Raw genomic sequence first — 16,621 nt, forward strand, 5'->3', positions numbered from 1 at the left:
CAATATATTTACTACATGGCTATATAAATTTTTGCTAAAATTAGCCAGCCCTGCCAAAAAAAAAAACTGTCTCGGGCTGGTGGGCAGGCTGCTATTTCTAACTCTGTTTAAACCTACAAAAAGTGTGGAATTAAGAACCATGGTACATCATAATTCATACAATAAGGACACAACCCAAGTCATGCTGAAAATCTTTAACAATAACTATACCCCTAACGATTTAGCCTATTCAACAGTTTCGTCAACTTACTAGGCGAGTATTGAGCTTTGTGAAGAATATTGCCATAAAATATAGGGTGGGAGATAAACCCACATACTAATCCTTTACAAGTACATCTGTATTTGAGAATAAATTCCTTGTATCAGTTAAAAAATTTTCTGAATGTTTTTACCAACTTGTGATATGGAAAACCTTGATGTAGTAATTTCTTGGTTATATAAAGATTTCTTGCAAACATATCTGGAAATATAATTTTTAACAATGATTTAACTTGCTACAAGTACTTCTTTAAACAATAACTGTATATGTTGTAGTTAAGTATTTGATGGACAGAAGCAACTTTTACTGCTATGAAATACAAAATCTTCAAAAAGTACAAGAAGTACAAAAAGTGCACTATACAGTTACATTAAGGCGCACTGTTTTGCACACCAAGTTACCCCGGTCAAATTTTGTAAAACTTAAAATTAAAAGTTGAAATTTGGTGGATATATTGTTTAAATGCAGTTTAGCATTTATACATAGACAGATGTAATATATGTTATGGTTAACAGGTGAAATTTAAATGAAGAATGATATCCGGAACGTTTCAGTCCCCTGCTGTATTAGGTTCTCTCCTAAGCACCAGATGGCTGATTTTCAAAATACCTTATTTCGCACGAACTTTTGGAACTAAAATTAAGAGAGAATGAATCAAAAATGGTCCTATTATTTTTACCCCTTTTTCACCTACTCCATGCATGCTTTCATCCTGTGGTAGTGTCCAAGTGCCTGATATTTTATAAAACATAGTAATTGGCGGTTAGTTTTGGAAAGGCACCCCTGATTTGTACTAAAACTCAGTGATATTTTTTTCAGTATGTTACCATGGCTACTGGATTTTATAACAATAATCACTAAATTACTTATAAATGACTTCAACCTCCACACACCAAGGATTTCAAAAATATGCCCTTTTTTACGACAAAACACTAGAAATTTCTGTGCGGACTGCCGAAAAATCAGCTTTATTTCCACAAAATGCGACCAAATTTTCAGAAATGACCTATCTGTATTGTACTACCTAAGCAGTGATTATCTTCAGGATCTTACAGTCACTTTTTTCAATAGTTACCCATCCAAAATGTTTTACTAAGGAAAAAAGAGTCATTTGAATTTGTCATGATCAACACTAAACAAACAATAAATAAAATCTAGTCACAGACATGTTCATTTTAGAGACATTTCCCATATAAATGGCAGATTTGGGTAAACTTGAAAATAAGAGCAAACTTCGTTTTAAAGCTGCCCTTTCCTTCAAAATTCTCAACAACTAGCCCAAATAATAGAGGACTGTATAGGGTTCAACTAGCCCGAAACAAGAAATGTACACATCATTTCACTAGCCTGAATTAAGTTTTACTAGCTCCAGGCATCAGGCTAGTGGCTAAAGGCGAGCACGGTTCAAGACTTTTTCAGTCTAACTATCAGCATGTACTACGTGTACACACAGAAGAATAATTACCTACAGACATATTAAACTCACAAGAAAACCCGAGAAAACATCAATAAAACAAAAATAAAACACACAGACAATCAAATCAGTCCTTAGCATTACATCAAAACAAAAAGAAAAAAAATTAAAACAAAGAGCTTGGAATAGAAAACCTGAAAACTACATTATCCAAACAATGAAGAACAATCTCATTTGGACAGAATTATCACACTATTCATCTTATTACATAACTCCTGACAATATAAATTTGATAGGTTTTGTTATAAATGGCACAGGAACTTTCCAAACTGTCAGACAGAATTGCATTCATCTTGGCACAGCTGCTGTTTGTGTCAAACATAGTAAAAAATTTCATTCATCACAGAGTGTATGCTCCTGAAATGTCAGTGCAGGAAGGATTGAGAGGTCATTGAGTGAACTGTTGATTTTACTAACCCGTCTACATTTCATCAGTCTAAGAGTAAGAATCTGCTTTACTTCAAAAATTATTTCTGGATTCTGAAACTTCCATTTCCCCTTGACACACTGTTTAGTGGAACAAAAAACATCTGCAATTTTCCAACTGTTTCAACAACATTCAGAATGACTGAAGTAATAATAATTCAGGTATAATTTCATTTATAGCTTTGATAATGATGACCTTAAAGAAACTGACCTCAAACTTCTTTTATGCTTAAGCTCCCCCAAACAAGTCAGATTAGCTCCCATCTGTGCAATTTACATGCAACAACTGAATGTAAACCTACTTTTAAGTGGCAGAATTAATTTGTTCTTGATATAAATAAATATTAATTAAGTCATTGATATTTGACCTATTGACCTGATTTTTTTTTCAACTTAATTTTCCATCTGTCCAAATTTCATTCAAAATCTATTAAAGCAACCATAATTAATTTCCATGGCAACTGTCAAATAACAAAAACAAATCAAGTTCAACAATCTACAAAATGTACGATGTTTCTTCTTTTCAAAATATATCTAAAAAGCATTCTTTAGTGTGTGAAATATTTTTTTGAATTCTTTACACCAAATCAACAAGTATCTTTCCATTTTAAACATGGCAAAATGAAATTTTACCAAGCAGCTTGGTTCAAGTACAACTAATAAACACTGAATGTAAAGTGTCATGTTGAATAGTGTTTTGAAATTTTACTATAATAAAAACTAATATATATAATCACTTGCCCCCTTGGCAAGTGCTAAATAATTAGGGCAAGCCAATTGAAACTATTACTTGCCTTTGGCAAGTTGATAAGAGAGGTTTCACACAGCTTAACGACATTCAAATATGTAGTATGCAAATCAGAAAAATCAATTGACTTAACTGCAATATCTAACTTCAAGCTTAAATATAAAGAAACTTCAAATTTTGGATTGAAGAAAAATTTTATACGCAAGATCTGACAGATGTACTTTCCTGTGATGTAATTGGACTTCAAAATAAACCAACATTGATGGATTGTCAAGTCAGGGGAAAACTATAAGCAGACCAAGAAACTAAAAAGGGGAGTTAATTCAAGCAAAGTTATTCAATAATTAATTACACCTTACAGAGAGATAATTAATCAAGGTGATTCCTTCCAATATATCACAATCATGACAACTAGACAATAGCTTAACTCAGTCTGACAAAAGATGATTTGTGAAAAATAATTAAACACAAATGATGATATACTTTTAGCAGTATTTCAAGGATCATTAACTCCTGAACTATCTGTCAGAACAATGCTAGACATAGGCCCATTCACATCCTAAAACAAACTTGAATTGATTCCAATGCAAAATCCGTAACTTTCTTATTTTTGTGAAATGAACAAATAAAAAGAAACTTTGGTTACTGACTGTCAGCGAAGAAACCATAAATAGAAGAAAGGAAAGAATATTCATAACACACAAAGAAAGATTAAACCAAAAACAGACAAAATATGATTCATACAGAAAACACACAGAAACTATACAATAACATAGTAACTCTTATACTGGTAGTAAAAAACTACACAATGTGCAGCATGATTCAACTCTGTATGTTTGGTCAATCATGAATTATGAGCTCACATCAGTGGACAAATGATTCATGACTGACAAATGTTTAGAATATTGGACTGACTAAGCATATAAAACCATGTGAAAGGGTATGGACTATTTTGCACTCCTTTATCATTGAAAAAATTGTTTGCAAATTATTAAACATCAATGTAAAGAGGAACAATTTGGTAAAAAAATAAATAAAAAGAACTCTTTTGACCTCTTTTGACCCCTTGCAATGCAAGCGTGATTTTTCAAGATAGATCCAATAAAAAATAATTTTCAGAATCACTCTGCTTTTCTAAAAACACCCACAAAGTAACTCATATGATGTCAAATCTCCTTCAAAATGAAAGAAGGAAACTACAGCACTGTGAAATTAAATCTGAAATTAAAACAAGCATTCTGAGAGTATTGCAAAACAATACATAGTCTCCTATCACCTGTTTATATCACTGACCCATATACTAAATTGTATCATCAAGTATAAATGACAAACTGAGGAAATGACCTTGATTTTGAACAAGAAAGATATTCAAATCCATATAACAGATGCAGATTTACACAATTTTCTAGGACAATTGGACAGATCAGGTTTCAAATTCCATACCAATCTAAATGAATAATTACCGGATCTTAACATATTGTCACAATGAGTAAATGTTAAAAAGGTTTCCTTAAGAAAAAAGGTGATCTGTAACTCATCAAGGTAGACTCAAGTATCTGTAAGTAGTAAGAAAAAAAGTGCAGAAAACTTTTTCAGGATTTTTCAGGACTGACAGACTGATGGTCAAGGGAAGTGCAAATCTAAAGTACCTTCGGCTAAATGTAGTAGCGAACAAATAAAGGCTTTGGTTGAAAATGCTGTGATTTATTAGGAAAAGTCGCATATATAAGTATTGGTAAAATATTTACAGGTTAGAATTTCAGGTATGAAGAGAAATATTTGGCACAGAATGCACATATAATAGGAGGAAAAAGAGGTACTTTCTTTTCTTGTCAGGAAGAAAAACCGTCAGAGACCATGAACTGATGCTTCTTTTCACAAATGAATAACACAAACAGGAGACTAGAAAGTTTCAATACTTCATTCATAATACTGCCTAAGCACCTGTATAATCAATTAAGTAAGACAGATGTAAATTTTTTGTAAATCTTTTACTTTTTTTCCACCAAACTTATATTTTCTTTTAATCAGTATAATTTATTTATATTAGTGATAAGTTTGTATTATTCCCAAATATCAAAGAGAAAATCTTCAGGGAGAATCGACAGTGATTTATTTCCCATAATGCAAGTGTTGAGCTTATCAACCTCGTTTACAAAGAAATGACATAATTTAGACGTGCAGAAAATTCCATTTTCATCTATTACCGTAATTTTTAAGATCTGATATAAAACAAGAGCGATTGCATTATCGGAATTGAAATCGGATTGCACTTTGGCATGACTCATATCGGAGAGTATAGGTAAAAACAACAAAAAAATATGAATGAATCATCTCAATAAATCAATATTAATGGGGAGATTAAGAAGATGAGTGGAACATTTAGTGCATAAATTTACCTTGAATAAAATCGGTTTCTATGAGGAAGCAAGGGATTGAACATAGAAGCATTCAACTGCACATGCAATGTGTACTTTTCCTGACAGAAGGTGACTCAGTGCTTTTGTCATATATTGTAGGAAAAAAATGCTTGACAATTTGTTTAAATACTAAAGTAGTCATTCTTGTTTTAATTTTCTATCATCATTATTAAAACCATAATTGATATTTCATATAATTAATCAGCATTTCTTTTTTGGATACCACCAAAAAACTCTCAAAACACACGTTGTTTCCTGTAAGAAATTGTTTATATCAGGCAATTCATTCTTTTTTTAAATTAAAGCTTACCAGACATTTTTCATTTTAAATTGCCTCAATATTTTTTAGCATATAACTGCTGTTTAATTTATAATAATATTTCCTGCAAAAGTCAAAAAAGAACTTTTATAAATGTAGTGTTACAATTTTGATTAAGTTGGACTCTAACAACTTATTTCGAGAGCTTAGGTATGTCAACACTTGTTGCAGACCTTAAGGTGACCTCAGAAAGTATTTACTGTTTTGGAAATATGTTATATACTGGTGCATTCATTGCATTTCACCATATCCATTCTTTTTTTCCATTATAATTAACTTGCAAGATGGAAAACCATGTCTTTCTTGTCTGGAATTAAAGTTTGTTTTTTTTTATACTATTTTTTTTAAAAATCAAAAACATATTCATGACTTATCCATCTAATATTGGACATTGCCACTGACAGGACTTATACCCCGGTAACCTGTTGAACCCTGTACATTTGGGGACCAATATGGACATATGATTCACATGGGACACATTCTTTATGGCAATACCCCATTAAGTTTCATTACAATCCTGCAAGTCGTTAAGGAGGAGTTGTGGACAACGAATTAGACCAAGTTATGCTAAAAAATACCCAAGTTCCAACAGACATCATTTCGACAACTTTTATCCAAACATAAATTCCTGGTATTATGCATACCTCCATGTGGTTATATTACATCCCACTAAGTTCCATAACAATGTTGTAAGCTCCTTAGAAAAATGTTTGGACAGATGGACAGACGGACAGACAGGATGAAACCTATATACCCCACCAACCTTTGTTTGCAGGGGGTATAATAAAATGAAATGAAATAACACCTTTTAGTACAGTTGTAACATTTGGCCGAGCCAAATCCAATACATGTTTCAATTTCTTCACAATCAAAACAGAAGGTGGATATACAAAAAGAAGTCAAAAGTATATGTTATTACTACTTCACTGTGATTTGCCAACTGGATACTACATATTCGAATAGTTTGGCATTTTTAAATGAGTCACCAGAAATGAATGAGAAGCTACCTGAATTCCTTTATGTACCATTTTTAATATATCCATCCTTCTTTTCCCAACATTCGTGAACCATCAGTGTTTTAAAATTCCCCTTTTCTGTCACTTGGGGAAGGTGTGGGCAAGTTGTTTGCTATGTTCCACTTCATCTTTGGCTAGTGAATAACTTAAATTTCTGAAAGGGTTAGTTAAGTTAGGAAGCAGACTTTTCTTATGGAAAAGTTCATCTTCATTTGGAGATTTCCTGTGGGAAATCCTGAAACATGTTGCCTGTTCAGTCTGCTATTTCCATAGCATCAGACTTGGCTCATCAAATCAGAAGCAATAATACATGTAATAACAAATGTCTAAGTTAAAACACTGGCAATTCTGAAATAACAACAATGTGTCAGGAACAAAACAGTTCAAAAAATGTTATTATTAGACTATAAATGAACAGTTGCAAGGAAGACAACTCAAGAGAGAAAGGAAGAGAAAATGTAAGGACTCTAGTAAATATACCTGATGTCACAAGGACAACCCAATTTGGGGAAAACAATCTATCAAGAAGAAGAGGCCGGTGGCCATGGGATTGAATAATTTTTTTTTCAATTTAATATAATTTGTAAGATATTTCATTTTCTGCACATCAGAATAAGCCAGTACTTTATTTTGCTGATAAGATTTCTTTTCATACCAATTTAAACAGGGATGGGGGCTAGGGTCAAAATTTAGCACATTTTCACATTGTATGTAAACAAGCCATGAAAATGGCCAAAAAAATGCCACATGATCCTATATTTTGAAAGTTGCAAAAGATGACTTGGCTTACAAACCAGTGATACATAAAACTGCTAGATTTCTAAAGGTTTATTCACAAGGGGAATCACTTAAAATACAGGTTTGCATTGGAAGCAATGGGAATTTTTTTTAAAGAATTTATTGCTATGGAATCATATCTACATTAGAATGGTTCTTTTTTCTTTCTCCAAAAATGTAAACTTTAAGAGTTTATACAGCAGGAGCACTCCTGAAAAAGGAAAGGGCCTAATCTTAATATATAATATGCCAATCATAACAATCCATTTGAAAATTTTCTTTCATCCTTAATCCATGTATTAAATTCTAAGTATTTTATAAAGTATTCACATTATCTTCATAGTGGCTAAAGACATCCCAAGCTACAAGAGATAACCAACTATGTTAAGTAAACTGCGTTTTCATATTTTAAGGGGTAGACAGACCTAGGGTAAAGGACACAACTCTTACAAATCATTGGATCATTTGTATTATTATTATTATTACATATGCAGGCACGGATCTAAGGACTGGCGTACCGGGCATACATCCTCCCTAAATCGGTAAGAACAAAATTGTTTACCACAAGTTTCACCCTGTAATATTTTTTGCCTTGCTTTGCACTGCATTTAACTCAATTAACGCCCCACCCCTTAAACTCAAATCCTGGATCCACCCCTGATATGCCTTTATATAGTGCTTATTTAATAACTATATTACACTAAGCGCTTTACATTACATACATAATACAACATCGTAATAAAATTCAAAATGAAAATGAATCATTATCTAGATAATAATAATATAAGAAAGTCCTAGAAAAAAGAAAATCAACAAGTATAAAATCAAGGTAATTCAAGTCAAAATAAAAATTAAAACAGACGAAGGAATAGCAAAAAATCTGTACATATTCCAAAATAAACTAGAAGCGTGTTCGAATTAAGAATTTCTAGTAAAATTTTAGAAATAAAGATAAAAAAGAATTTAATCAATCAAAAATGTAAAAATTGATAAAAATATTGAAAAAAAGGTTAATAATAAATATGTGACCTAGTTAGATATATGTAAAATAAATGTTTGATAAAAACAAAACACAATATGAACAGAATCTGGAACTGCAAGTCTGAAAAGGTAAGTCTTGAGATTCTTATCAAAAGACACCAGTGAACGTTCATTACGCAAATTGTCAGGTAGGCTATTACAAAGCGAGGTGGCGACTTGGTCAAAACGTCTCTCCCCGTAAGTCTTTGTTCTGACATGTGGTGGCTTAATAAGTTACTGGCAAGCCAGCTGGTATCGAGTAACTAGTTCTTGTAACTATGCAGGAGCGCTTCTGTGAATAGCTTTGAAAACATACATCATGATTTGATATTGGAAAAGGTAACACACGGGAAGCCAATGTAGAGAGATGAGAGTTGGTGTTAAGTGATCATGCTTCTTTGTTCTTGTTATTGTTGGAAGTCCTATTGATGTATTTTGCACCCTCTGTAGCTTGCTTATCAGCTTAGGTGGTAGTTCATACAGCATTGCATTTCCAGAATCTAACATAATCTTGATATCGCACTAATTTGTTTTTCCAAACCTAATGATTTGTCAAAATATACACCCAGATTTTTTATACAAAATTATGTAAGAGTTATTTCCCATACCCTAATCTACCTCCTTAAATTGAGTTTAACTTGATTATTGATCATATATCCAATAATAAACTCCTTTAGAGTCAAACGTAATTAGAATGAAGTGGAACATCATTAGAAATAATTTTTAAACCTGCTAATCCACTTGCCTCAAAAGATAAAATTTTTTTAATAAGACATTGAAGCAAACATAAAGACAGGCTTTGACAATTAGGATGGAAGTTAAAAATAATACTAACTAGGCCGAAAACATAGTCAACCATATTACAATACCCTCATAACACTTCAAAAATGTATCAAGTGGCTGAAAAAGTGACAGAAAAATGTGCAAAACAGACAAGAAATAGCATGTAAACTGTAAGATGACGGTAATATAAATAGTCAATTTACAGATCTGTTGAATCTATGTTTCTGAAATAAATAAAACTGACACAATACTTGCTCAAACATGAAAAAACTGTGCCAAATTTGATTCTTTTTTTGTTTTCACTATCATCTTTAAATTGAACTTTTCATTTTCCAAAACAAAGCTGTCCCATCATAATATGTAGTATTCATTTTGTACCATTAAAGATGAGACAACTATATGAAGCCAGAACAAAAGGTACACAGAAAATACACAGAGGCATTAATAGTATTGTATAATGTAAGAAAAAACACAACCTTTAATGCCATTATCAAACGTCCCATACATAAGATTCGGTTGTCCCATCATCATACTTGCCATTTAAGTGTGTTTTTCAAGATTTTGACCATTTGTCCCGCTAAAACGATTTTTCATGCCAAATTTGTCCAAAAACCTGATTTTGTCAAAATTACTTAGAAAAAATCAAACCCCTAAATTTTTGTTTCAATCACAATTCTTTGATTAGAGGAGTCATAAATCTGACAAAAGGTGTTAATTGCTGTCTAAACAGGTAAATGAATATTTAATCCCCGAGAACCACAAACAAATTATAAATTTCCGTGTTTACCAAAATGAGTTTCCGCCCTACAATTTTCAATTATTTCAACAGTACAGAATATTTCACAAAAGTTCTGTTTGCAATAGTTAAAAGAAATACTACTGTATAGCAGGTTATTTTCGCGGATTGGCAACAACCGCGAAAATAAAACCTGCGAAATTTTATGCCCATGTATCGGTCATTTCTTAATACAATACTTCGGTACTTTACAGGGAAACTTTCCTTTTAATTTCCTGTATTAACTGTAGACAGATTAATGAGTAAATTTAAGAAGTGAGAAGAAATAGTTCGCGTTTGTTCATTCGACCTTATCCATTATGCTTTTATAAATTTTAATCACCAATTTGTTTTCAAACGATCATTATGTGTAAAGGAAACCAGTAATCGAAAATGAGTATTCTGAATTTTTTTACACTCAAAAACATTGTACCTTCAGAAAATTCTGAATTGGCTGATATAGTAGGACCCAGTGCTTTAAAGAATGCAAATGAAGTAGTCAGTGAAATAATTGGAAGTCCGTCAAATTATGCATGTAAAAGTACGGCTAAAAATCCAGCCTCAACGAAACGTGGGACTTATCTGGCTTACACACCTCAACATCGTGCCAAAATTGGAAAATATTGTTCGCAGAATGGTCCGGCTGCTACCGTTAGGAAGTTCTCAGGAAAGTTTCCCATATTGGCAGAAAGTACCATACGTAGCATAAAAAAATCTTATGAAGCTTCCTTCAATCCTTCAAAATCTCTTTTGTCTAGAATGAATTTTGTTAAACGTAGAGAATCCACGGCTTGCAAAAATGACAAGGTAGAAAATTTTGATAAATTGAATGAGGAGTACCTTGAGTACCATTGACTATGGTACTAGTGTCGCCTTAGATGATTACCTTGAGGACAAACTTCCACTTTGCCGAATGTCATGATTGAAATGAACAAACATGAAATTTTAACTGGATTAAATGATACATTTTATGTGTTTTATTTGCATGTATGTTTTATCTTCTAATTAATAAAATATGGTACTTCTTACAACTTTAGTTTCCACATTACAATCCATTTAGGGTGTTCTATAAAAAGTTTTATTTTAAAGTAAAAATTGTCATATTTTGACTCTAATATTTTTGAAACAATGGTAAAAATTACCCATACATAGGACTTCATCCGTGAAAATATTTTGTCACACCTCTTCAGACCGCGAAAAAAAAACCACGAAAATATCTTCCAGACATTTGGCCTTCAAAATTGCGAAAATTTTGCCCGCGAAAATAACCCGATATAAGGTATTTAATGTAAATTTTGAAATTTTTTTTAATTTGGTAGCTGCATTATTGAAATTTTTCTTCATAAGTATGCATTTAATGAAAAGAATAAGTTGTCCAAGTTTCAATTTGAGAAGAAAACGTTTAAGTCTTATGAAAGAAGTATAACTTATTGACTTGTTATATGCTTGTGTGACTATGCTAATGTTTAAAATCAATCCATTTCAAAATTTGAATCTTTACATTAAAAGGAATGTCTAATAAATGTTATCCAGGATTTTCATAGGAAATACAATCGTATTCCCTTTCAGGGTTTTATATATTCCCTGATCCTGAATAAAAATGATATTCTATTTTTATTTTTTACCGTATTGTAGATCAATAATGCTTTAATCAATCAACTTCATGTCATACATGTACGGTGTATTCAGGTTATTCAGGTTAAACAAGAGGCTCCCTGGAGCCTGAATCCAACAATTTTGACTCAAGAAGACTTTGGTAGGACTGATCATGAGGATCATTTCAGCAATAGAAAGTTTTTTTTCTATCTATTATAGTTTTCAAGATATTGACTGAAAATTGAAAAAAAAAAAAGTCATATATCATCTTTCAAGGGCAACAACTCATACAAGGAGTCGCCAGACAACTTTGATCCCTGAAGAATTTTTAAGGCCTTATAATAAGGATCATTTCAGCAACTGAAAGAACTTGGCTAAAGCTAATGGTTTTGGAGATATGTGCAAAAAAATACTGTCTGACCTCTTTGTTTTATTTTTAGTAACAGGCAGGATAAAAATCCCCACATCAGTTCTATGCATGATACTCAAAGAAACATTCATACCAAGTTTGGTTCCAATTGGTCAAGTTGTGTCAGAGGAGAAGATTTTTGAAAGAAATAACATTAAAAAAATAGCAAAATGTCGAAAAAGGGCAATAACTCCAACATGGCTTAGGTCTCACTAACCACTTCTGGGTCAAATGGCCACCCCCTACGTAGTACCAAAAACACACTGAACCTAGACATATGCATTGTAAGCGCATTACTTGTGTGTATTATGATTAAAAGTAGTCAAAATAAAACGGAGAATGTGTACTTTAAAATCATACATGTAATTAACTACAAAAGTGTATGAATATTGTTTACATGTTTGAGTAATTTGCCTCCATGCTGCCAGTTAGCAGAACAGGTAAAAATGTGGATTTTCAGTATTATTTATTGAAGTAAATTTTGTGAAGAATTTCTACAATCATCGTACCATTAGCACCTTTGGCCAGGTGAGCTAAAAATGTAGTTTTGTATTATGTCTGCTTAATAGGTCATGTCTTAGTATCATTTTATGTATTTATAGACGCTTGTTTGTGTAAATGTTCCATCTGTCTTTTCAAGACTGTCTAGAGTCTGAATCGCTCACCTGGTCACAAATAGTCTTCATTGCATTCTAAAGCTGGACTCTTGACCCTACCCTACTATTGTCACAAGAGCCATTTAATCATTAAAGATCATCTAAGTTATCCATCAAGTTTTCATATCATAAAAAAAATCTCTTATTGTTATATTTTTCTCTTCAAGTGTAAAAACTCCCAACATTAAGCAACAGATCTTTATGAAAATTTCTGCCAACATGAAGGTCTCACCATGCCGATCAATTTTCCCCACTAGAAAATTAAGCTAAACCCTTTGGTTTTCAAGTTATTTCAACAAAGTCGTCAATTTTTATTAGTGGTGGCCATGTTTTCCACAGATAAAAAATTGTTAAGGATATTCTAGCAAACATTCATACAATGTTTGGTTACAATCTATCCTACAAGTTCTCCATGAGGAGATTTTTTTTAAAAAATCCATTTCCAGACCCATAACTCTTTCATTCGTCAATGTATCTTTCTGTAAATTTTGGCATTCATGTACATGTAGGTAGGACAGTCATGCGGAACAATATTACTCCCTGCTAGATTTTAACTAAACCCAACCATTTTTGACTAATTGGCATTACTCTGAAATTTGAGCCCTATTGTCTATTTTTAGTAATGGCTGCCTAATTTTTCGCAAGATCAGAAATCCACATACACAGCTTGTTGAAGATGTTCTACATAACGCTCATGCAAAGTTTTGTTTCAATCCATCCAGTGGTTTTACAGGGGAAGATTTTCAAGTTTGGAAATGTAAGATTTGGGAAGGTTCATCCCATTATGTTGAACAATTTTATCCCCTACCAGATTTTAGCTAAACCTAACTGTTTTTAAGTTATTTGCAAAATTCTACAATTTGACCCCTACGGTCTATTTTCAGTAACAGCGGCCATGTTTTTTTGCCAGATCAAAAATCCCCACACAAGTGTTTAAATTACCCTAAGCAACTAAATCAAAGCTCCTGCTGAGCAGAATGTTAAGCATATATCTGTGAAGGTCTAACTTTTTTGCTTAATTTTGGCAAAGATTTTGAATGTGAAACTGGACCAACATATTGATATTGTATATTGATACCAAATCCAATTTAGATTTTGTTTGGTTGACATTTCCAACATATAAAGGATTATTCAATGTATAAAACTAATTAAAATATTTGGGACACTGATGCCCCAAATTAAGCCTCGAATTTCAAGGTTGCTATCACTTTGTCTCATGAAATGCAAGGTTGTAAGCTCTGTTGGTTATGTTGCCATAGTTCAACATGGGTGACACATGATATCAAAGCAAACTCAATACTGACTGTGCTGGAAAAAGACAAGTTTCATTGTTTTCCAATGAAGACAAATTACTAGTTTTTAATGTATTCTTTTTTATTTTTAAAAAACAATTGGTCAATTTAATTTTTTTTTTTTAAGTTTTAAAAATGTAATGCAGTCTCTCAGTGTTATTATTACATGTATGTGAAAATAAGACAAATGTAAACAGATTTTTTTTTATTTTTATGAAATATGTTTGCATACTAAATTTTCTGGCCCTGATTTATTCTCATGCTTTGTATTTTTTTATTCAATATTGACTTGTAACGTTTTTGTAACACAAGGTGTTTACACCAAAACAATGCACAAAAACAAATTCAACAGTACGTTTCTGAATTTCCACTTTAATTTTTAACCACCTTTTTTTTAACCTGACTATAAATACAAAAAAAATAACTATTGCACAATGAATTCATTGGACACTTAAAAATTTGGAAAGAGAATTGGTGTTTATGAATGTGTAGGTACATGCAGTAGATAAGAATCCCACTTCTAAACTATGCAAGGTTAGATATATATTCCTGGTTCCAATTTTATTTTTTTTAGACTGACTGACCGACCTGATTTCATCAAGTCAAAAATCTGTAAACCAACAAGTAAAAAACTGTGGCCTTACATTTATTGCATACTATGAGCTATACTGTTTCAGGAAATGTAACATATTCAAGATTGCTGCTCCCAGATTTTCAAACTCATCAAAACTTTAAAGGAAAAGTATTTCCTCATAAGTAATGGCACCACAAATTTACTGTATGAAGGCCTAAAAAAAATTCTGTGTTTCCAGTCACATCTCCTTCAAAACTAGGGTCAGTAGATTTTTATTTTTTTTTTTTTGTAAATTAGAAGACAGGCCTGCAGGATGTTTTAGACACTAATAAAACCATGCAGAATGTAATTTGTAAGGTTTTGTAACTTTTTATGTCTAATATTGGAAAATGGTCACCAGTCATCGTAAAATTTGTCAATGATGAGCATTTTTTACCATTTTGTGGAGTCTTGATCTCACCACCTTGGGAGATAAAATCATGCCCCCATAACAACAACTTTCATTACTGTGGTTATAAATCCAAAGACAGAGATATATATGTATTAGTTATTTTTTTCTTTTCGATGAGATTTCTTAGAATCTTAAAATTGAACTGTTGGACCATCAATATAGCCCCCACTTATTGATTTACATGTACACGTAACATGTATATTAAAGTTGAACACAAAGGTGAATTATGTAGCACTTCATGCAAGATTGTTTCTCATTCAACCTATTTAATTTCTTACCCAGTTAAAATGTCGACTTCAAAATATTCTCTGTATATGAAAATGAAACTGAATTCCACACATAAATTATTAAAATATTGTGCACAACTCAAATACACATGTACTACAGTTTGCAAGGTAGAGGATAAAACATCGACTTCGTTGTCACGATATTTACACATAAATTCAACTGACATAGGTTGAACCATCTTCTCTCCTTCATTTGGAAAGGAGGTGTTAACAATTATAATATTTTTCATGTTTATAACAGTCAGTTGGTTGAATGACAATCGGTTATACTGGAAATAAATCACTAATACTTTTTCAGGTTTAAAACAGTCAGCTGGTTGAATGACAATCAGTTATTTAGGGAATAAATCACTAAATCTTACATTATAAATTGATATATAGTGTTTTCATCTTCGAAAGCCTGTACTGCCTTCGCTATATTCAGTGCCAGAGAACAATTTCACCAAAAACCCCGCGAAATTAATCACATGTAGCTTCCGGTAAATAGATATAGCTAAAGACCAACGATCTTGATTCCTTCCCTTTGTATGATGAGTGTAATAGAACTTTAAAGTTAAAACGATAATACAAATCGTTCAATAACCAATCAAAAACTACAGAATCAATAATACAAATTAGAAATATAAACAAGTCTCAGTGAGATTAAAATTGTGTAAAAATATTTAATGGTCGTACAGGGTTTGACACTAACTTAATTTGTTTGGTGGTCAACAGGACTCATTCAGAGGTAAAACAGGTAGTCCTTAAAACGTTAATGACAGTTCAGTTCTTAGATCTTATGAAAAATAAGGCAAATTTTAGGTAGCCCAATGGACTACCACGAAAATTTTTCTAGTAGTCCTCTCTGAAATTAGGGTGGCACAGGACTACCGATTACTGTTAGTGTCGATCCCTGTCGTATTGGATTTCCCAGCAAACTTGGTGTATTTAAAACATCCGGTATTTGCCAACCGTTAATGGAAGAATCTTAGTGTGACTTTCATACTTGTATTTACTTTTTTTTTATTTTAATTTATTATCATTGTTATTATTGTTTTTTGTTTTGTTTGTTTGTTTTTTTTTTTTTGTAGTATTTTTCTCTCTGACTTAAGTTTTTGCATTTGAGTTCATTACTTGTATGTTTAACTTAGTTCAGTTTGATCTATTCATGCGAGTGTTTTGTTTTGTTTTGTTTGTGCTATATTTTGTTTGTATGCTTGTCATGTATGTATATCTATTTTTTTATGTTTGATTTAGTTCATTTGTTAGTAACGTCAGTTAATTTTGGTTTTTATTGTGGGGGTTGGTGGTTAGTTTGTTACTATCAATATTTATTTATGGTCATTTTGTAGGACCAAAT

General features: G+C 31.9%; 1 long non-coding RNA gene across 1 annotated transcript in view; it reads right to left on the reverse strand.

The window, feature by feature from the left end:
* The window catches only part of LOC148624831 (uncharacterized), a 40,001-nt gene extending 23,488 nt beyond the window's left edge, over positions 1-16,513 (reverse strand). The window contains exon 1 of the long non-coding RNA XR_015919787.1: positions 15,645-16,513. This is a non-coding gene — a long non-coding RNA (uncharacterized LOC148624831). The remainder of the gene's footprint in view (positions 1-15,644) is intronic.
* Between the last annotated feature and the right edge of the window lie 108 nt (positions 16,514-16,621).

Source organism: Perna viridis, chromosome 2, assembly GCF_037379345.1.
Source record: "Perna viridis isolate PV_CMFRI_1.1 ecotype Kerala chromosome 2, ASM3737934v1, whole genome shotgun sequence".
Classification (NCBI taxonomy): Eukaryota; Metazoa; Mollusca; class Bivalvia; order Mytilida; family Mytilidae; genus Perna; species Perna viridis.